A 23,460-nucleotide genomic window follows, 5' to 3' on the forward strand; every position below is an offset into this window, starting at 1 on the left:
CATTTAGTTCCACTAACAAACTAAACAGTTATTTATTTGCCATAACTACAGTAAGACAAAGAATTTTGCCTGTTATTCTCTGTATTATTACTGTGTCAAATCTTTTTTTTTTTTTCTCTCTATTGAGGATGCATCATACCTATATATGTTTATTAGGCTATTTTATAGTTTCATAAAAATAGAAAGATAAAACCTTCCCTCCATTGATTTTTGTCTCCACTCAGTGGAGATGAATGATTTAAATCTAGAACCCTGTTTGTAAACCTGAGTTACCATTTTTATTTTTCAAGTATTGTTTTCATTTTCATTTTTAAAAATGATTGACACTTGGGATGTTTGAATAAGAGTCCTGGAACTTCTTAAAACAGAAACTTCCAGAGCAGAAATTAAGAATGATGTTTATTGTTTTCATCTATAAAAATGAAAGTGTACAACAGCATTTTTAAATGAATTATTGCCTGTATTACGAAGCCACTTATCCCTTTACTGACTTGCTGCTGCTGCTGCTAAGTCCCATCAGTTGTGTCCGACTCTGCGACCCCATAGATGGAAGTCCACCAGGCTCCGCCATCCCTGGGATTCTCCAGGCAAGAACACTGGAGTGGGTTGCCATTGACTTGAGGGATAGACTATCCTTTTTTTTTTTTTTTTGGAATAGACAAAATGTTCCCTGCTTTAAATAAGACATTCACAGAATCACTACTTTGCTCCAGGCATGTTAGGAGCAGTGGGGAGAAAATGAGTAAAAGAGAACAGGGTCCCTGGCAGAGGCCTAATTAAACCAGCCATTGTGTCACATGCATTAGCCACTGAAAGGTGGTGTGAACTGCTCCTATCAGGGAAGCAGCCTGTGTCACAAGTCGGAGCCTAGACTGGGCTTGGCTGATTTCAGAAAATGAAATGGAGCACATGTCCTCTGGGAGTCTGTGAGGAAGTGAGTATTGGGGTAGAAATGCCAGGGAGTAGAAGTCTGAAGTCAGGACCAGGTGATAAAAAGTTGTACAAACTGTATATAGATTTAAACTTGTGCCCTGGGGCATGTGGGCATCTATTCACAGGTGTTAAGTAGGGGAGGGGCCCAGGATGTCTGTGTTTTTGGAAGATCCATCTGGCCATGATGTAGATTGTGGGTTGGTAAGGAAAGAAAAACACAAGGAGATCCTAGGAGGAGTTGCAGAAAACCAGCTGGGTTATGGATCTGTTTGCCAGATTAGACCATCAGTGAGCATGGTGATGAAAGGGTCTGGAGAGGTTTGGAGAGAAATCAGCCAGCTGAACCACTGCAGCTTGGCAGGTTGGCTGTGGAGGGCATGGAAGGAGCTGAGACCAAGATGATGCTACGATTTCTATGGAACCAAAATATTCCCTTATGCAATTCAACTGGCAGGTATGTCATCTCTTCTTTAAGTTTACTGGATGGTCTGCACACTGCTTCATATCACCTAGACTCAGGTGCTGTGCTCTTTCTTTGCTCTACTGAAAACAACTATGCTTTACCATCACGTGCACTGGCAATGTAGCAATGCCACCTCCCTCCCCACAAAAAAAAAGCTTTTTATGTGCCAGTGATGCTGACCCAGAGAGTCGGACACGACTGAAGCGACTTAGCAGCAGCAGCAGCAGATGCCAACAGAGGTGAAACTGTATCCTTGACATCTAATCTTTGGGAGCTGAACTGTATAGCAGTAAAAGCTCAGGCTGTAAAGACAAGGGACTTGGGTTTTGAACTCTAATTCTACCACTTATTGGCTGTGATGTTAAAGTTACATTACTTAAACTTTCAGCATCTGTTTAAGCATTTTGTTTAAACATGATTGAAAGGAGAATAATGGGAATAATGGTCCCATGTCAGATTTTCACTTAGACTTCCAGTTAAATTCGTTGCCTTGAAGGTATTTTTATTTGTTCCATCTTTTGAAATCAGCAAAGCAACTACAACAGTGGTGAGATAGACAAACTAGTTTGCAGGGGTTGGGGGTGGGGGCGGTCAGTGTCCAGTGAAACAGGGAAATTACCTCATCACATTTTGAAAAGAGTAGACCCAATGATTCTGGTGCTAAGTGAGAAATGATGTTGAGAGCTGACACGTCCCTCTCCTATATTTTGGAAGGGTTTGTGTCGTGTGTCTCAATGGAGAGGCTTCCGGTCCTAGGGTGATCAACTGATTCTAATCACAGGAGTAGAGGGAGTAGATAGCTCCGTAGAGACTCAGCTCACCTCCAGAGAGATTAGGGTGGAGAGTTTGTGGAGCTAACGGAGAACTTTCTTTGTGGTCTGAACGGCTGCCTCTCAGCTGAGGGAATGGCTGTGGCCTACAGTGGGATGAAGATGGAAGGAAACGTGGAGGCTCAGGAGCTGCTTGTGGAAGCAAGCTAAGCAGAGGCAGACATTATAACAGGTGGTGCAGAAAGCCTGAGTCCAGAGGGGCGCTCCCTAGGGTACTGGATGTGGAAAACTGAGAGGAGTGCTCGGGGCAGAGAGCAGGGCAGAGGAGCTAAGAGGGTATTGAGAGTTTCAAAATGAAAAATGAAAAATAAAACCCACTATAGTTGCAATTTTGACTGAAATAACTCTTTCACAACCCTCTGGACAAGTTTCAACATTTCTCAAATGTCTTTTGTTATTGTTTAGCCACTAAGATTTGTCCCATTCTTTTGCGACCCTATGGGTTGTAGCTGCCAGGCTCTGTGGGATTTCCCAGGTAAAAATACTGGACTGGGTTGCCATTTCCTTCTCCAGGGATCCTCCCAACCCAAGGATCGAACCTGCATCTCTTGCATAGGCAGGTGGATTCTTTACCACTGAGTCAGCAGAGTTTATAATCAAAGAAATCTAATTTCTTGGGATTCTTTTTATAAAGTCTTTTTAATGAACATTTCAAAGAAATGCAGAAAGTAACAACAACAAAAAAACCATATTCAGTCACATAAATACTTCTAAAGCAAACATCCATGTAAATATCCAGTGACCAACCAGATTAGAAATAGAAAATTGTCAGCAAACAAAAGCTCTAGCCCTGTCCTTTTTGACCTTTAACCCTTCCTCCTTCCCAGAAGTACATGATGCTAGTATTCATGAGAATCTTTTGTTTTTCTATTTTATAGTTTTGCCATTTCTCTAGGTTTCCTCTGAACGATGTGTTCTAATTTTGCCTATTTGGGAACATTATGCAAATCCCTCATACTCAACTCATTCCTAATGTCAACATTATGTTGTTGAGATTCATCTATGCCATTGCACATAGTGGAGGCTCACTCATGCTCATGGTGATACACAAAATCTTATTATGGATATGGATCAAAATGTACTTTGTCAGTATATGCCTGTGTTCTATTTTGTTTCTGCCCCTACTTTTCTTTTAACAAGGAAAGGAATTTAAATTTTGTGAGCTATTTTTCCTAATGCTTCCTAATGGCACTGCATACTTACCTAGAGCTAAAACACAGAATACACAACATTAAAAAGATACACATTTCTCTGTTTAGAGAAATGTTTCTATGCAGTTTGAATTAAAATTCCTAGATGCCCTGAGAAAGAGATTCTCTCCTCTTTATCAGTAATTAGAGTACTGTTCTTTATAGTCATAAATTCTATATTAGAGTTAAAATATAAGGTACAATAACATTATCATGAAGATGTCATCTAAGTTTCTGCTGTTGCATAATGAATCAGGTTGATATAATAGATGATGTAGTTTAGTCCAGGTTCCCTGGGTTGTCTACTCATAAGACACAATGACTTGCTTGACAAAATGGAACATAATTATTAAGGATATCATATTGTCTGCACTAGTTGTAAAGAATCTGCCTGCTAATGAAGGAGATGCGACAGACATGGGTTCAATCCGTGATTCAGGAAGATCCTCTGGACAAGGAAATGGCAACCCACTCCAGTATTCTTGCCTTGGAAAATCCCAATGGACAGAAGAAACTGATGGGCTACAGTCCATGGGGTCTCAAAATTCAGACATGATTGAGCAACTGAACACAGTACAGCACAGGACATATTGTATTATAACCTTATGGATAACGACAGAAAAATCAGTTCAGTTCAGTCACTCAATTCAGTTCAGTCACTCAGTCATGTCTGACTCTTTGTGTCCCCATGGACTGCAGCATGCCAGGCCTCCTTGTCCATCATCAACTCCTGGAGATTGCTCAAACTCATGTCCATCGAGTAGGTGATGCCATCCAACCATCTCATCCTCTGTCATCCCCTTCTCCTCCTGCCTTCAATCTTTCCCAGTGTCAGGGTCTTTTCCAGTGAGTCAGTTCTTCACATCAGGTGGTCAAAGTACTGGAGCTTCAGCTTCACATCAGTCCTTCCAGTGAATATTCAGGACTGATTTCCTTTAGGATTGACTGGTTTGATCTCCTTGTTGTCCAAGGGACTTTCAAGAATCTTCTCCAACACCACAGTTCAAAAGCATCAATTCTTTGGCACTCAGCTTTCTTTGTGGTCCAAGTCTCACATCCATACATGACTACTGGAAAAATGATAGCTTTGACTAGACAGACCTTTGTTGGCAAAGTAATGTCTCTGCTTTATAATATGCTGTCTATGTTGGTCATAGCTTTTCTTCCAAGGAGAAAGTGTGTTTTGTTTCCATGGCTGCAATTACCATATGCAGTGATTTTGGAGGCCAAGAAAATAAAGTCTGTCACTGTTTCCATTTTTTCTCCATCTATTTGCCATGAAGTGTTGGGCCAGGTTACCATGATCTTAATTTTTGGAATGTTGAGTATTATGCCAGCTTTTTCACTCTCCTCTTTCACTTTCATCAAGATGCTCTTCAGTTCCTCTTCTCTTTCTGCCATAATAACTTAGTACAATTTGTTCTGGGGAACCTAGAATAAGAAAGTAAGGCAAATGTTTTACTTTTTGTGTCTTGGGTTACTCAGCTTTTCTAATTTTTGTCCTTTCTATATTCTTGTTAATTTGTTCCTTTCTATATCTGACATAACTACCCACAGAAACTTGTCTTGTTCATGATCCAGTAGTGGCCATCCAAGTTCTTGAGTATAAATAACTACAACACTAACCTACCATCATCTGGAAGAGTATATATATCCCCTGGTTGAATAATTGAGAAAGAAATCTCTTTTTTCATAGATCATCTTTAAAGATTCTTCTTTATAGAACATAAACGTCTAATACAGCAAGTTAGAGCAGAGTAGGATTTATTGAAAGATATTTGGTAGTTCTGAAATTCATTCTCAAAGTTTGGACTTAAATGTTGTTGCTTGTTCAGTTGCTCAGTCATGTCCAACTCTTTGTGACCCCATGAACTGCAGCAGGCTAGGCTTGCCAGTTCTCCACTGTCTTCCTGAGTTTGCTAAAACTCATGTCCATTGAATTGTTGCCCCCTTCTCCTGCCTTCAGTCTTTCCCAGCATCAGGGTCTTTTCCAATGAATCAGCTCTTCGCATCACATGGCCAAAGCATTGGAGCTTCAGGTTCAGCATAAGACCTTCTAATGAATATTCAGGGTTGATTTCCTTTAGGATTGACTGGTTTGATCACCTTGCAGTCCAAGGGACTCTCAAGAGTCTTCTCCAACACCACAGTTCAAAAGCATCAGTTCTTTGGTGCTCAGTCTTATTTATGGTCCAACTCTCACATCCACACATGATTGCTTTTCCAACGCTTTGGAAAAAACAAAATTTTGACTAGACCTTTGTTGGCAATGTGTTATCTTTGTTTTTCAATACACTGTCTAGGTTTGTCATATATTTTCTTACAAGGAGCTTCTTTTAATTTCATGGTTGCAGTCACCATCTGCAGTGATTTTGAAGCCCAAGAAAATAAGGTCTGCCCCTGTTTCCATTTTTTCCCCATCTATTTGCCATGAAGTGATGGAATCAGATGTCATGATCTTACTTTTTCATATGTTGAGTTTTAAGCTAACTTTTTCACTCTCCTCTTTTACTTTCCTCAAGAGACCCTTTAGTTCCTCTTTCTTCACTTTCTGCCATTAAAGTGGTATCATCTGCATAACTAAGATTATTGAAATTTCTCCTGGCCTTCTTAATCCCAGCTTGATTCCTCCAGCCCAGAAGGTTGCATGATGTACTCTGCAAATCAGTGAAATAAGCAGGGTGACAATATGCAGCCTTGATGTATTCCTGTCCCAATTTTGAACCAGTCCATTGTTCCATGTCCAGTTTTAACTATTGCTTCTTGACCTGTGTACAGGTTTCTCAGGAGGCAGGTACGGTGTCCTGGAGGAAATTTCCAACCACTCTATAAGGCTACTGCTGTTGCTCAGTTTCTCTGATAGCAGGGAGTAGATGCTGTAAACTCTACCAGCTTAGTGAGGTGATCCGAATTTCTAGAATGTTCATTCTTTCTGGACAGTCTAATATCTCTGCTTGTAGCCATCACCTCACATCACCCACTGCTACTTGAGTACATTTGCTTGGGGAAGCCTAGATCACGTGTGGAATTTCAGCTGCAAGGGAGTCTGAGAAATACAGCTTTAGGTTTTCCTGCCTCAACTGTGCAGCATCCAAACAAAGACATTTTGCTGTTGTTGTTCAGTTGCCAAGTTGTATCTGATATTTTGTGACCCCATGGACTGCAGAACACCAGGCTCTTTGTCTTTCACTATATCCTGGAGTTTGCTCAAATTCATGTCCATTGAGTTGGTTGTGCTATCTGACCATCTCACCCTCTATTGCCCCCTTCTCTTTTTACCTTCAATCATTCCCAGCATCGAGGTGTTTTCCAAAGATTTGGCCCTTCACATCAGGTGGCTGACGTATTGCAGCTTCAGCTTCAGCAACAATCCTTCCAATGAATGCTCAGGGTTGGCTTCCTTTAGGATTGACTGGTTTGATCTCTTTGCAGTCTAAGGCACTCAAGAGATTTCTCCAACATCACAGTTTGAATGCATCAGTTCTTCAGTGCTCAGCCTTCTTTGTGGTCCAACTCTCACATCCATACCTGACTACTTAAAAAACCATAGCTTTGATTATATGGACTTTGGTAGCAAAGTGATGTCTCTGCTTTTTAATCCACTGTCTGGGTTTGTCATAGCTTTCCTCCAAGGAGCAAGTATCTTTTAATTTCATGGCTGCAGTCACCATCTGCAGTGATTTTGGAGGCCAAGAAAATAAAGCTTGTCACTGTTTCCATTGTTTCCCCATCTATTTGTCATGAAGTGATGGGACCAGATGCCATGATCTTAGACTAGAATCCTGATATTCTAAATCTGTCTAAGTAGTTTTAAAATTTTTAGCATTATTCAGGTATCCATGGATGTGGTTGTAACTTATTAATCAGAAGTTAAAAAAAAACTGAATTGGCCCACGTTTTACTTAATTCAGTAGGATTTTTCCCTAAAAAAATGTGATGTCTTGTGATGTCTTGCAAAAAGAAAAGTGCTATGCATACAATAGGAATGTCATGTGTTTTATCCATCACATGTGGAAAACATTGTTAAAGATGCTGTTGGATTATGCCTTCACAGCATTCAAAATCAAAATTCAAAATTCAAAATGATTATACAATTATGTATTGTATGATTATACAATAAATGATTTTAAATAATTTTATGATACAATTATATAATTTACTTATTTATAATTAGTTAAGATACACATATTATAATTAATTCTACCACCAATGCTGACCCAGCAAAGTAGCAGAGAAAGAACATTCTGTAGAACACTTTGACTTCAGTCTTGGAGTAGGAGTAGGTATTCTCTTGAGAGAAAATACTAGGAAGATATTTCTAGTTTGGACAAAGACATGGGTATGTGAACATATATGGCATAAGTAGCTTATCATTAGTGATTCAATGAGAGAAGCAGAACTAGTAGGTGTGTGTGTACGTCGATATATGCATAGGTATGTTTATGTATGTGTTTATACATATATGCATTGTTATCAGTTCAACTGTATCCCCACAAAATCCATATGTTAAAGTCATATCCCCAGTCCCTCATAATGTAATTATTATTTTATTTATAACTAGAATCATAGCAAATGTAATGAGCTAAAGTAAGGTCAGACTGAAATAGAGTGGGCCCCTAATCCAGTATGACTGGTATCCTTATAAAAAAGGAAGACTTGAACACCAAGACTTGCCCTTAGGGTGAATGTCATGAGAACCTGAAAAAGATGGGGTGATGAATCTTTAAACAGGGAACTACAAAGATGGCCATAAAACCACCAGGAGTAAGGGGAGAGGCCTGGAGCAAATGTTCCCTGATAGCCTACAGAAGGAAACAGCTTTGATTTCAGACTTCTAGCTTCCAGAATTGTAAACAGCACACTTTTTGTGCTCAAATCACCCGGTTTGGAGTTTTTCATTATGACAGCCCTAGCAAATGAATATACACGTGAATATACACAAAGCGATCTGTTACAGAGATCTGAGTTTATGCAATTTTGAGAGCTGGTTAAATAGTCTCCATAAGATGACTAGGCTGTTGGGTTGTCATCTTCATTTCTCACGCTGGATACTGAAACTGAAAAACACAGGGCAGTAGCTGGAATTCACACAAGACGTTCTGAAAACATGGTACCCAACAGTGCTTCCTACCTTTCATCCTGGAGTAATGTATTTATAATGTCTATATAGTAATAGGTTATTTATAAATATGTAATAAACTAAACTTTAGAAACAATTTCCTACTTCATTATATTGGTTACTTTGACTGTCCAATAGCTTATCTCTTAGTTAAAAATTCAGGTGACTAAAAGTATGCTGATTTATTTAATGTCCTCCCAGGTGTTCCTTAATCCCCAAATTATTATCATTTTTTGCATCCATTTTTATAAAATTATATCAGCCATTTCATGATACTACTGGAACTTTATTCACTCTTATTTGCTTGACTTTTGCTTACAAGTGTACTGTGTATCATGAGAAACACTGGACTGGAAGAAACACAAGCTGGAATCAAGATTGTTGGGAGAAATATCAATAACCTCAGATATGCAGATGACACCACCCTTATGGCAGAAAGTGAAGAGGAACTCAAAAGCCTCTTGATGAAAATTAAAAAGGAGAGTGAAAAAGTTGGCTTAAAGCTCAACATTCAGAAAACAAAGATCATGGCATCCGGTCCCATCACTTCATGGGAAATAGAAGGGGAAACAGTGGAAACAGTGTCAGACTTTATTTTCAGGGGCTCCAAAATCACTGCAGATGGTGATTGCAGCCATGAAATTAAAAGACGCTTACTCCTTGGAGGAAAGTTATGACCAACCTAGATAGCACATTCAAAAGCAGAGACATTACTTTGCCAACAAAGGTCTGTCTACTCAAGGCTATGGTTTTTCCTGTGGTCATGTATAGATGTGAGAGTTGGACTGTGAAGAAGGCTGAGCACCGAAAAATTGATGCTTTTGAACTGTGGTGTTGGAGAAGACTCTTGAGAGTCCCTTGGACTGCAGGGAGATCCAACCAGTCCATTCTGAAGGAAATCAGCCCTGGGATTTCTTTGGAAGAAATGATGCTAAAGCTGAAACTCCAGTACTTTGGCCACCTCATGGGAAGAGTTGACTCATTGGAAAAGACTCTGATGCTGGGAGGGATTGGGGGCAAGAGGAGAAGGGGAAGACAGAGGATGAGAAGGCTGGATGGCACCACTGACTTGATGGACGTGAGTCTCAGTGAACTCCGGGAGTTGGTGATGGACAGGGAGGCCTGGCGTGCTGCGAGTCATGGGATCACAAAGAGTAGGACATGACTGAGCGACTGATCTGATCTGATGTATATGTATATGTAAACACACACATATATACGTATATAAATATATCCACACATTTATATATATAGATACATACACATATATAGATAGATGAAAACATTATGAACACAATGGACAGGATTTGAGCAAACTCCAGGAGATAGTGAGGGACAGAGGAGCCTTATGTTCTATATAGTCCATGGGGTCACAAAGACTTGGACGTGATTCGGTGACTGAACAAAGCATATAGATACATGTGGGTCTTCCCTTTTGGCTCTGGTAAAGAATCCACTTGGCCAAGCAGGAGATGTAGGTTCAGTCCCTGGGTTATGAAGATCCCCTGGAGTAGGAAATGAGAACCCATTCTGGTATTCTTGCCTGGATATCCTCATGGACAGAGGAGCCTGGTGCTCTACAGTCTATGGGGTCACAAAGAGTCAGATACAGCTTAATGACTGAACAATGACAACATATATACATATATATATACACACACACAAAAACACATTTTAAATAATGCCTATTTCTGCAATAATATATGGTATGGTATGCAGTGAATCAACTGTATTTCTTCATTTACATTTTACTGTTAATTTTTTTCTTATAAAATATCTTGTTTCATCACTCTGGGAAATGGTGCAGGATGCCAAATTATGATGCAATCAATACAGGTTATATAATTCTAATATCTGAAAAGTAGGGTTATAAAAATCCACACCCCTCAGAGGAACAAAAGCGGATGCTGTTTGAAGAATTTAGGACAGGATGATAGTACAAGTTGTGATTATTAAGGAAAATGGAAGATACACTGCTTAGAAAATTGGAAGTGACAGCAGTTGCCATTCTCTTATGTCTTAAAGAATGATCAGTGATTTTTAACATCTTTACTCCAATTTTGTCACATGTCCAAGTTCAATCCATTGAGTTAAACATAAATTTTTTTTAATTTATTTCAATTCTTATTCATTTATATCTCTTTTGCCAGTGTTCTTATTGATATTTATTTCCAAACATAGATGTTAGTCAGTTTACATTTAATTAATTGAGTTTAGAATTAAGGATATTCCAACTTTGTACCTTCAAAGAAGAATATTAAAGAAAAATCTGTTTTCTTGATGACAGTAGGGGGTTAATCTTAGCATCACATTTGGTAAATATATTAGTTTTTAAAAATTAAGTAAAACTTTTAAAGCAATTAAGTGGTCTGTGTGCTACAGGAATATCCCACAGGGCTGGCAGACCATGCTCTCAATATGCTGTTTATTAACTCTGATGAGCCTGATCGTTTTGAGCTTTGATTTTGTGACCTGTAAAAAGAGGATATTATTTGTCTTTCAGGTTTGTTGGTACATTAGTGATGATATGTACAAAATATATTGGAGTGCCTACTTCCTAACAGGCATTCAAAATATTTGTTGTGGATGATATTATACTGTATATGGAATAATTAATCTATGATTTGATTATAATAGGATATCTATTATCATATATTATTATGATATAGGATCTTCTCTGTAGCTCAGATGGTAAGGAATCTGCCTACAAGGCAAGAGACCCGGGTTTGATCCCTGGGTTGGGAAGATCCTTTGGAGAAGGGAATGGCAACCCACTCCAATATTCTTGCCTGGAGAATCCCATGGACAGAGGAGCCCCGTGGGTTACAGTCCATGGGTCTCACTACTACTATTATGATATAGCTAACATAATTTATACTTTTTCTACAATCATGCAAAGTAAGACATCTTCCGAGGGATGCAATATCACATCTAAAAATTTGTCTGATGTTAACTCTTTTGCCTCTTGTGCTGCCACCTGGCCTGGAAGCAACTGTTCTCTGTCACTATTTTGTATAGTTCTAAAATGTGCTTCTGTTATATATTCATTAATCGCTTAGTGAAGGTAGCACAGTTGTGTCCATCTTAACACTCACACTGATTAGTTTATTAGAAGCCCGACAGAGAACATCACAGAATCATAGAATTGAATAGAGAAATTATTTCTTAAGACAATCTTGAGTCATGAGCATATATTATCTACTTAGCTACTTCTTGGAAGTAAGAGGAGGTAAGAGGCACTCAGCCTAATTGGCTCATCATATTTTCTGGATTGTTCTAGTTATTAGAAAAGTATTTCTTATGTTGAACTGAAATTCACCTGTAACTGCTATCCATTAGTCATACTGCTGCTCATTGCTGCAGTGTAGAACAGATTTACAGCTTTCTCCACGTTACATATATGAGTGGGGAATGTTTCTGTGCCTGGAAGTCAAGCTCAAATTCCTTGGCATATTCTTTATGTGTCTCCGCATGTGTCCTCAGTCACGTCCCACTCTTCGTGACCCCATGGACTGTAGCCCACCAGCCTCCTCTCTCCATGGGATTTCCCAGGCAAAATACTGGAGTGGGTTGCTATTTCTTACTCCAGGGGAAGTTCCCAACCCTGGGATCAAAGCAGCATCTCCTGCATTGGCAGGCAGGTTCTTTACCACTATTTTCTCTAATGTATTCACCAGCTACTTCCCTGCACACCATATTTCAATAACAGCAAGCAACAAGCTTTTTACTGCCTCCAAGTTTGCACATACCTTTTCTAAAGAATTTTTGAAAGTATTTAAAACTTGTATTATCTCAAGAGGTCCTTAAATGACAACCCTGCGCTCTCCATTGAGTAACTCTTAAGATGTCATCATTTCTTCCTTGGTTAAACCCTATATTTTATGAATGATTGGCGCTTCCTAGTCTGTGTTACTTAAAATGTCCCATATTGAAACATTAAGTTAATTGTGTTAAAAAGAATATTCTGGAAGAATAAGGTAATTGTGGGCATATTTGAACATAAAGGGGGTTGGAAGTTGTTTGGAGCAAAACTGTAGTCTGAGGGGAACAGGTTCATGTGGTACAAAAAAGAATTCAAAGGAATAGCTAAGAAATAATAAAATAAATAGACACATATTGAATAGTTTGGAGGAGGCAGAAAAACCTCAATATTCACAATTTACTATGCGGCATCCAATGATTCTTGATTAATTTCTAAAGTGACTGAATTTGATATTTATCATGTGTACACATTTCTTTCATTTCATTTCTGTTAAATTACTCCTTTATTTCTAACCACAATTGATCCTTGAAAAATTTGGGGGCTAGACAGGCCCGTTCTCCATGCAATTGAAAATTGGAGTGTTATTTTATAGTTGGTTCTCCCTATCTGCAATTCTGCATCCATGGATTCAACTAATATCTAATCATATGTAGCAGTATTTACTATTGGGGAAAAAAATGTATAAGTGGACCCTTGCAGTTCAAACCTATGTTGCTAAGGGTCAACTGTGTTTGACATACACAGTTTTCATGGTGTTTTGCAAGCTGCAGGAGTTACATAAGAGTTTTGACAAACCCATCAGGTAAAGATCACCGGGAACTTATCTGTAGTAAAACAAAATCTATTCAATTTATAACTTAGTGCAGCAAGAGAGAAAATACACTGTACAAAACTGTGAATTGGGTATCTTGTAAGAAGAGAGAGAAATTTTGGGGGGGTGTTGGGTATACAATGAGACCCTAAAGTGGGATTCCAAGACAGCAGGGTTTAACTCTGGATTGAGTATTAGATGGTCAGATGGCATCACTGACTCAATGGACATGAGTTTGAGTAAACTCCGGGAATCGGTGATGGACAGGGAGTCCTGGCGTGATGCAGTCCATGGGGTCGCAAAGAGTCGAACACGACTGAGCGACTGAACTGAACTGAGTATTAGATGAGAGGAAACTATTGTTAAGAAAAGAGCAAAGAGGTGTAGGGCTGAGGTGACTTTAATGGTGTCGCATTATCAGAATTTGAGCATCTAATATGAATATCCTAATCTGAGTATTAGAAAAGCTGAGAAATAGACTCAGTAGTTTATGTTCCTGGAAAATAAATATGTCTGAAAAGGCCCTATCCAAAGCTTTGGAAGTCGGATAGAGTTGGAAGTCAAGGCTGCTTCTCTGTGTCAAAGTGACACACGTGGCCCAGGCCCTTCAGACAAGGACATTTTTCAGGCTCTCTGCTCTGATTTCAAAAGTGAATTTTCTGATAGGCCATAGTTTTAAAAATAAAGGATTTTTAATCATCTTGTTCTTTGTGTTGATAAACAGAAGTAGTTTTTACACACTTTTTTTGTTCTGATCAAAGTAGAACCATTTAGAAATCCCTAGAATATTCATGGGGCTTCCCTGATAGCTCAGTTGGTAAAGAATCCGCCTGCAATGAGGAAGACCTGGATTCGATCCTGGGGTTGGGAAGATCACTTGGAGAAGGGAACAGCTACCCACTCCAGTATTCTGGCCTGAAGATTCCATGGACTGTATAGTCATGAAGAGTCAGACACAACTGAGAGACTCACTTTCAGAATATCATATTTATACCATCATATTATGTTTACATATTGGGCAATCGGGCAATCATACTTATCAGCAAAATTAAACTACTCAATGGAACTGAAGAAAAAGTGCTACGTTTTCATTCTCAGAAAATAGTTTGAACAACCTTCAGGCAGTAGATTGATTTGAAAGGCTGTGCATTATTTTGCTTAATTGATTAATGACTTTTGAAATTTTAGCTTCAGGGACACTTTTGAGGATTAATTTAAACTATAATATCACTATTGATTAAAATAATAATTGCCCTGTTATTTAAGGGTTGTCATTCTCCTTCAAATGAACCTGAGCTATTTTGGAAAAAAAAAAAAAAAAGTGCCAGGTCGTCAGCATCTGAGGTGGAGTCAGAAAGAAGTGTAACTTTATTATATTAAAATGTATCATTTTAGCATCATTAATCTTTAGTTTTCAAAGAGATAGCAATAACTACTGGGTAAACTTGTGATAACCTATGAAAAGTTAGAGAAACCTCAGTCTGGAAGTATAGAATATCTTTCCAACTATGTTTCCACTCAAACATTATTAATTTTGTGGATAAATGCATCATCAGCATCTCTAGACTCTGAGGAAGAGCCGTTGCTTTTGCTTAATGAGGTAATGTAACCTGTTAATATTCCAGGTCACTACCTTGAGAGCTTTCAGTACTTAAGTAATTTGGACTTGCAGAGAATGAGCAGAGGGAGAACAAATACATCAATACCCGATTGCTGAGGGAAAGACAAATTTGTTGCATTTCACTCTTCAACATAAGGGATCTTAAGAAGAGACCAAACATACTGCAAGAGTGGAAAACACTCATTGCCAAGCAACAAAGTTATTCCTGTGATACAATGTAGGCCAAAATGTGTTGTGAAATGGGCTTGTTACAAAAGAATACTTAACTTTAATGAGGTACAGGCAGGAGATGTGTTATAAAGGAATCTGCTATGTATAGGAATTGGAGAAAGGCAGGCTTATCCTGTAGGTGTCCAATGAGACAGAGTTATGGAGACCTTGCCCTAAGGTGATTTCATCAATAAGGCAATGATCTAGCAAGCACCTAGAGGCTAATGATACTACGATGCATCAGCAACTTTTAAATTTCATTAGCCAAGGACAAAATTTTTTTTAAAAGGTGATAAATGTCCCATTAGCAAAAGTACAATTATGAAATAAGCATGTAAAATTATTAAAGTTTTAGATGCAAGAATATGTATGGATTTACATGTTGGGCACAGTCACCCAAGATATAATGGATATGTAATCACTTTGTTAATTAAAAATCCCAACACAAAGCAATTGGTATTTGACAAAATTAAAATGTACATTATAAATAAAAAAATTAAGAGATTTGAAATGAGTTTAATGTGAATTCTTATATAACATCAATAAAGTACTAAGAGAAGATGTCTCTTGCTTCCTAATGTCTATAGGAAGCAAGTTTTATGCCTTGGTTCAGCATCATCTATGATTGCTGGCTTCAGAATTCCTAATCTGCTAATATTCCAGATTTAGGCAGAGTGAAGCCAGCAATCATAGCCTATGCTATAGTGTCTTATAAGGCTTCTCATAATAAGAAGGCAATATTTTCAGTAAACTAATGTGTTCAGAGCTAAGGGAATGAAAGACAAGCTATTCATCAGGTTCCCTTAAAACTCCAATAATCCTATTTAAAGAGAATTTGGAAGCTCTGAAAAATTGAATAAATAATAAAATAACGTCTCAGATCATAATGATTTTTCTGCCTGGATGCACTCTCTCTTCTGTCTTCCTTTGCATTCTTTTTAATATAACAATCTTGGAAAAGTAAACTTGGAGACACTAGTTTATCTGCGAGCAGAAGCGCAGGGCATATAATTTCTAAGGGGCTCCCTCTAGCCTGGATGGTTAATGCAACTATTACCTCCAAATCATGGAGATGGTAAAACTGTCCACTTTGTCTGGACCAGTCGTGGTCAATAATTTTGTTGACAGGAAATCTTTGAGTTACATCCACCTTCTTTGTTACTTTTTAAAAAAAATGTATTTTATTTTTTAACTTTACAATATTGTATTGGTTTTGCCATATATCTGAATCTACCACAGGTATACATGTGTTCCCCATCCTGAACCCTCCTCCCTCCTCCCTCCCTGTACCATCCCTCTGGGTCATCCCAATGCACCAGTCCCAAGCATCCAGTATTGTGCATCAAACCTGGACTGGTGACTCATTTCATATATGATATTATACATGTTTCAATGCCATTCTCCCAAATCATCCCACCCTCTCCCTCTCCCACAGAGTCCAAAAGACTGTTCTATACATCAGTGTCTCTTTTGCTGTCTCGCATACAGGGTTATTGTTACCATCTTTCTAAATTCCATATATATGCGTTAGTATACTGTATTGGTGTTCACATAAATTTTTCATTTTATATCTTTATTCCTTTCCATTTCTAGATTTGCATCCCAATTTATAGTTTACTTTAAAAAGGTGCATTTATAGTTTGCTTAGAGAAGAAGCGTTTTTACTGTTCACTTTCACCATGTCTATCAGCATTAGTATCTTGGGAAACAAGGTATTCTGACTCAGAACAAAACTCCCAATATAAAATGTATTAGTTAGCTGGGATTATAGCTTGCTAAAACAATTAGTGACTAATACTTTGGGGGCACAATCTATATCCATATTATTTAAAATGCAAGTCCCATAGGTAAAGACTATCTGATACCTATATTCAGGCACAGCTCCATTCTCAGATGTCATGATCGATTTTGACTTGAATCATAAGAATTTCAAGGGTCTCAGCTTTATACTTTGAGCATCGAGCAGCATCTGAGGCCAGTGTGACCCTAGACCCAGGACCTGGGTTCTGATAATTGTTCCTGAGTCTGGGGTCCGAGCTCCTCTTCTGCTGATGCACAGCAGGTTTTCTGAGTCTCTTCCTTAATCCCTCTTCCTTTCTTCTTTCCATTTTAGTGTCAAACCTCTATCTCAAGACTGGAAGCTTATTCAAACTCTGTTCCAGAGACCAGAAGCAATAATTTCTTGAGATAGAGGAACAATTTACATCAGAGTTTTTGAAAGTGGGTGCCTATACTCTTAATAAATATATATTCTTGCAGAAGTATGTATCATTGTGAAATATATCTGGAAAACAATGCATGGAGGTCCTACCACTAGAGTCACAATGTACTTTATTATGTTAAAGGTGTGAAAAGATCTGAAAACAAACTGCTTAGTACTTACTAATTCTATGTTTTTCAAACTTATTTGACAAAGTGCTCCTTAACCACTCCGTAACACCTGTGAACAGCCATGAGAATGTGCTTTGGAAATGTTGGCTATAATTTACTTAGACATGAAATTTAGCCTTACATGAGACCATCATGCTAACTAATTGCCCAACTTTACTACCAGTCACTGCCTTTGCAACAGTAGATAGTGGTTCACCTTTGGGTCACTGGTGCCAGAGACCAGGAACTGAACCCTGATTTTATCACCACTAGTTGTATGAATCAGTCCCTCCACTGTGTCTGACTCTGCAACACACCAGCCTTCTTTGTCCTTCAGTATCTCTCGGAATTTGCTCAAACCCATGTCCATTGAGTCTGTGATGCCGTCCAACCATCTCATCCTCTGTTTCCCCCTTCTACTTTTGCCCTCAATCTTTCCCAGCATGAGGGTCTTTCCCAATGAGTCAGCTCTTCGCATCAAGTGGCCAAAATATTGTAGCTTCAGCTTTAGCATCAGTCCTCCAAATGAATATTCAGGGTTGTTTTCCTTTAGGATTGACTGTTTTGATCTCCTTGCAGTCCAAGGGAGTCACAAGGGTCTTCTCCAGCACCACAATTGGAAAGCATCAATATGTATAAGTAGAGGCAATTTAATCTGGGCCTAAATTTCATCTTTGCCAAATGTGTTTGTTATGAAAATTAAATTAGTTAACTCACATAAAGCTGCAAAGGAGGAACACGAAATTCATGGATTATGAAAGAAAAAAAAAAACATTATAAGTCATTAGCCAAATGAGTAAATGGAATACAGCGAATGAATAATTCTTTTACAAAATAAAATAAAAAAAAAATCACTGATAAAGCAAAATAAGAAATAACATGGCAGGCAAAGTCCTCTGATACTATTTTGTAATTTTATAACATTTTCCCAATATGCCTTTATTCTTTGCTTGTAAGAAGCTTTTCTCCTAAAATTCATGGTTTAAAAAAAGACTCTTAAAAATCATTAAGAGGGACCTCCCTGGTGGTCCAGTGGTTAAGACTTCACCTTCTAATTCAGGGGGTGTGGGTTCAAGGTACCTGGTCAGGGAACTGAGATCACACATACCTGGGGGACAAAAAATCGAAATAAAACAGAAGCAATATTGTAACAAAGTAAAGACTAAAAATGGTCCACATCAAAAATTCATCAAGAATGAGATTTCCTGGAGAGTGAATTAGGAAGGAAGTATTAAGAATTTAGAAACTGTGTTACTTAGAGGAATGAGACCTGATGAAAATATGGGAGATGGCAGCTAGAGTGAGAGGGGCTTCCCTGGTGACTTAAACACTCAAGAATCTGCCTGCAGCGCAGGAGACCTGGATTCGATCCCTGGCTTGGGAAGATCCCCTGGAGGAGGGCATGGCAACCCACTCCAATATTCTTGCCTGGAGAATCTGCGTGGATAGAGGAGCCTGGAGGGCTATAGTCCATGGGGTCGCTAAGAGTTAGACGTGACTGAGCGACTAAACACAGCAGAGCCAGAGGGGGTGGGTAAGTTAATTAAGTCTCACAGGAGAACCCAGGCTGCAACTTAAGTGAGCAGAATGAGTATAGAGGGTTTGGGGGCAGGCTCCATCAACACGGGGCCCTCCCTTTTTTTCTCCTCTCTGCCCTCAATAGTATTTTTAAAATCCCAATATGTTGTCTTTGGCTTTTGTTAAGTTTCAGAAAGATTAAGAAGATTAAAACATAGAAGTTTTGATATTGGAAGGTCACTCTGGAGACATCACTTATTCTGGAAAATTAGTGTCTGGGGCAATGACAGTAATGAAAGGCAGGCAGAGAGTACAAGTAAAAGCTTCAGTCCATGGGCTCAGCCCAAAGAGCCCACATAGCAAACCAAAGATGAGAGATGTGAGCACCAGTCCTGGGCAAGAAATTTCAAACAGGATAAGGGGTATAGAGAATCTGCAAGCTTGGAATGTATCATGCATTTATTTATCACTTAAAGTACTGTCCAGAATATTCTCATAGGGAAGAAATAAGGGGTTTAAAACATATATGAAAAATATATTAACACATATTAATAATGCACCAGTCCCCCCTGAGGCAAACTGGTAAACTTATGCCAGGTAGGAACAGGGAAAAGACTGTAGTAACCATACACAAATATTCAGTACAAGACTGTGTTTTATTTTGTGAATAATAACAGGACAAGTGAATCAAAATAAATATCTTCTGCCCTTCAACTTTTTCATAAATTAAGGTTCTTCAAGTCTTCTTGACCGTCTTTTCTTGATGAGCTAAAGACTAGTTTCCTATATTTTCTAATCCATACCTATGGTTTTAATTATCCTTTATGTGCTGACAACATGAATTTCCTTCCCTGCCTAGACCTTATTTTCTAATTTCTGAGTAATCTACTCAGCTTTACTTAAGTATCCCACATAGAACTCTTGATCTCCAACCTCAAATCCATTTGGTTTGCAAATTGATTAGAAATTTCTCACAGAACCTCTCTGTTTCTCATCATCCACATGAAATTCACCACTGATTCCTTCTACTAGCCATTAAATAATCACTTAAAACATTAATTTAAAGATTATATGAAATTTATTTATTCCTCTTCTCTTTGGGGCATGTAAGTTGTTGCTCTGTTTTTATTGTTATGTGTGATATATGTGTATAATAATATGTAATAAGTTCAGTAATGTGTTGAATAACACAGTATATAAATCATTTCATAAATTCCTTATCATTTCACTATTAATTTCAAATCTCCTAGAAGCCATATGTTGCATCCATAAAATTGGTCTTTGATATAGTAAAATAATGATGCCAAATGTTTTGATTACTCTTAAAATGAATAGTGTTGCTTTTCCTTCATTATCTGTGCATTTGTAAATGATTTCATCAGGAATCCAGGAAGATCTGATATACAAAAGATACTTGAACTACTTCATAGGCATTTCAGTGCCCCTAGGCAACACAAGAAAAAGCTTCTTTTGTTGAATATATTCATGGAAATACTTACTTTGTGAAAAGAATTCCTTGAAATGAAAAAGAGTATTTGGAACATATGTTATAAAGACGGGTACAATATTTACAAATGTTGTTTTTCTGAAACTAAGTATCTTCATAACTAGTACTCACTGAATACTAACTTTAGTTAGCAACTGTGTTAGGTGCTTTGCAGGTGTTTCCTTTTGATACAGTGCAGTTGGTACTACTGTTACCACCATGCTGTAAAGAAGAAAAATACGTCTTATAAAGTTCAAAATATTTACCTAGAGCTAATATTTACAAAGAAATCATGCTTTTTAACATTATGTTATACTGGTATCCCTTATTATTTTCAAATGATACTTAGAGTAATATAGTACCTCTGGAAATCTTGTGACAGATGGGACAACAAAAATTCTTTCTCTCTATTATGTACATTTTATGTTTGAATCAATTTATTAATATTAAATGATCTCATAGGATTCTTACCATGCAACAATATATATATGATTCATTTTATTGAGCAGTTACTTTTATATATATATTGCACTTATTTCATAATCATAAGAAATCTGAGATAAGTTCTGTTTACTGTTCAAGTAAGTTTTCCTGCTTATGTCACCTTGGGGAAGTGACATGAACTTCTAGTGCCTGTGTTTCTTTATCTGAAAAACCTACCTCAAAGGGTTGTTGTAAAAATTAAATTAATAAAAATATCTAAAATACTTAGCATTCATCCTCCTCCAAAAACCAAATATTGAGGACAACTGTAACTGTTGATGTTACTACTTCTTCAACATTAACTTGGACATTACCTTTCTGGCTACTTTCCTGATTCTTCAAAGCAAGATTAGATGTCTGCCTTTTAATTTACCTTGATAATGTACTATGTCAGTAGCTTTTGTGAAAGAAATCAACCAGAGCATCCTTAGCATGAGCTTTTATTCTAGAATATGGAACATGAAAAAGTCTAGAGGAACATCCAAGGTGAGAAAGGAGGGTGAAATGTTTTATTGGGTTTTAACAGCAGGAGGCTCTTTCAGTTTTGAGTAATTTAAATTTGAATCCTAATATGCCCATTAACTTGTTTAATGCATGCTTGTTTTTGTATGGACAAAGTACAGATATCATTTGTGACTCTGAAGAATAACCGCTTTCTCCAAAGGGAAGTGTAACTTAGTCCAAAGAAGAATTGCATTTACTTGCAACTTTGTTTTGGTTCTGAGGCTTGTCTGTTTTGATACATCACTATTCCTGGGGTGTAATTGTCACATCTGAAAGTCTCAAGCATTTGCCATGTCCCTTCTACTGCCTCAGGATCTGAAATTGATTTTTTTCCTCCTGACCCTGGAGACTAATAAAAGGTCTGCTTGGCTTTTCATACTCGGCGCAGCTTTGACACCTGCCTCATGTCGAATAATGTTTGGCTCACTTCTCTTCACGTCTCTTCTTACTAGTGTCTTCATTCCTTAAGTCCTCAGTGTCTTGGTAGATCTCTGGTGCTTTCAAGTGTATAGAATTTAATTTTTTTTTTTCTTCTAGCTTTAGTAGGGTTTGTCTTACATAAGTTAGTCCTCTGTAGCCAGAAGGTAAAGTACATTCAAATGGCTTTTAAGTATTTAACAGATGTCCCTGTCACTTGTAAATAAAATAAATAGAAAAAATATCATAACCATGTACCACTGCCAAAAATAAAAATGCTGGCAATATTCTAGGTTGGATGAAAAATCACAGACATTTATTGTCATAATATTTCAAGACTGAAAATTATACATTATCTTTATAAGAAATTTAGTAATACCTATCACATTTTGAAATGTTACCTCACTTTGATCCATTATTTTCTCTTCCAAAAATGCATCTTAATTATATACTCTTACAAATGTGCTATATTATAAAGCTGAAAGTGAATTTCAGTGCTGTTTATAGCAGATTTCTACAAATTATCTGGATGTACATTACTAATTGATTAGTGGATCAATTTAATGAAGTTTTGTGAACTCATGCAAGAGACTACTACACAGCTATTAAAAATATGAGAATTGCCTAGAATCTTCAAAATATGTTACAATCTTCACATTAAATAAAATAGAAAATGTCAGAAAAGTGCTTTTCAGGTGCCCTGACTTTTGGTTAAAATGGCATAATGGAGTATTACTCAGCCATTAAAAAGAATACATTTGAATCAGTTCTAATGAGGTGGATGAAACTGGAGCCTATTATACAGAGTGAAGTAAGCCAGAAGGAAAAACATAAATACAGTATACTAACGCATATATATGGAATTTAGAAAGATGGTAACAATAACTCTGTATACGAGACAGCAAAAGAGACACTGATGCATAGAACAGTCTTATGGACTCTGTGGGAGAGGGAGAGGGTGGGAAGATTTGCGAGAATGGCATTGAAACATGTAAAATATCATGTAGGAAACGAGTTGCCAGTCCAGGTTCGATGCACGATGCTGGATGCTTGGGGCTGGTGCACTGGGACGGCCCAGAGGGATGGTATGGGGAGGGAGGAGGGAGGAGGGTTCGGGATGGGGAACACATGTATACCTGTGGCGGATTCATTTTGATATTTGGCAAAACTAATACAATTATGTAAAGTTTAAAAATAAAATAAAATTAGAAAAAAAAATGGCATAATAATATATGAGTGTGTATGTCAGAGTTTTAATCCCACAGTTTCAATCCCTGTGTTGGAAAGACCCCCTGGAGGAAGAAGTGGCAACCCATCCCCCTATTCTTGCCTGGTAAATCCCATGGACAGAGCAGCCTGGTGGGCTACAGACCATGGGGTTGCAAGAGTTGGACTCAACTTAGTGACTAAACAGCAATGCTTGTTAGTATGGAACTGAAATAGTGGACACCTCAAGCACAAGAGGAGAAAGCAGTGGCACCCCACTCCAGTACTCTTGCCTGGAAAATCCCATGGATGGAGGAGCCTGGTAGGCTGCAGTCCATGGAGTCGCTAAGAGTCGGACACGACTGAGCGACTTCACTTTCACTTTTCACTTTCATGCATTGGAGAAGGAAATAGCAACCCACTCCAGTGTTCTTGCCTGGAGAATCCCAGGGACGGGGGAGCCTGGTGGGCTGCCGTCTATGGGATTGCACATAGTCAGACACAACTGAAGTGACTTAGCAGCAGCAGCAGCAGCA

Source organism: Bos taurus, chromosome 16 (assembly GCF_002263795.3).
Source record: "Bos taurus isolate L1 Dominette 01449 registration number 42190680 breed Hereford chromosome 16, ARS-UCD2.0, whole genome shotgun sequence".
Lineage (NCBI taxonomy): Eukaryota > Metazoa > Chordata > Mammalia > Artiodactyla > Bovidae > Bos > Bos taurus.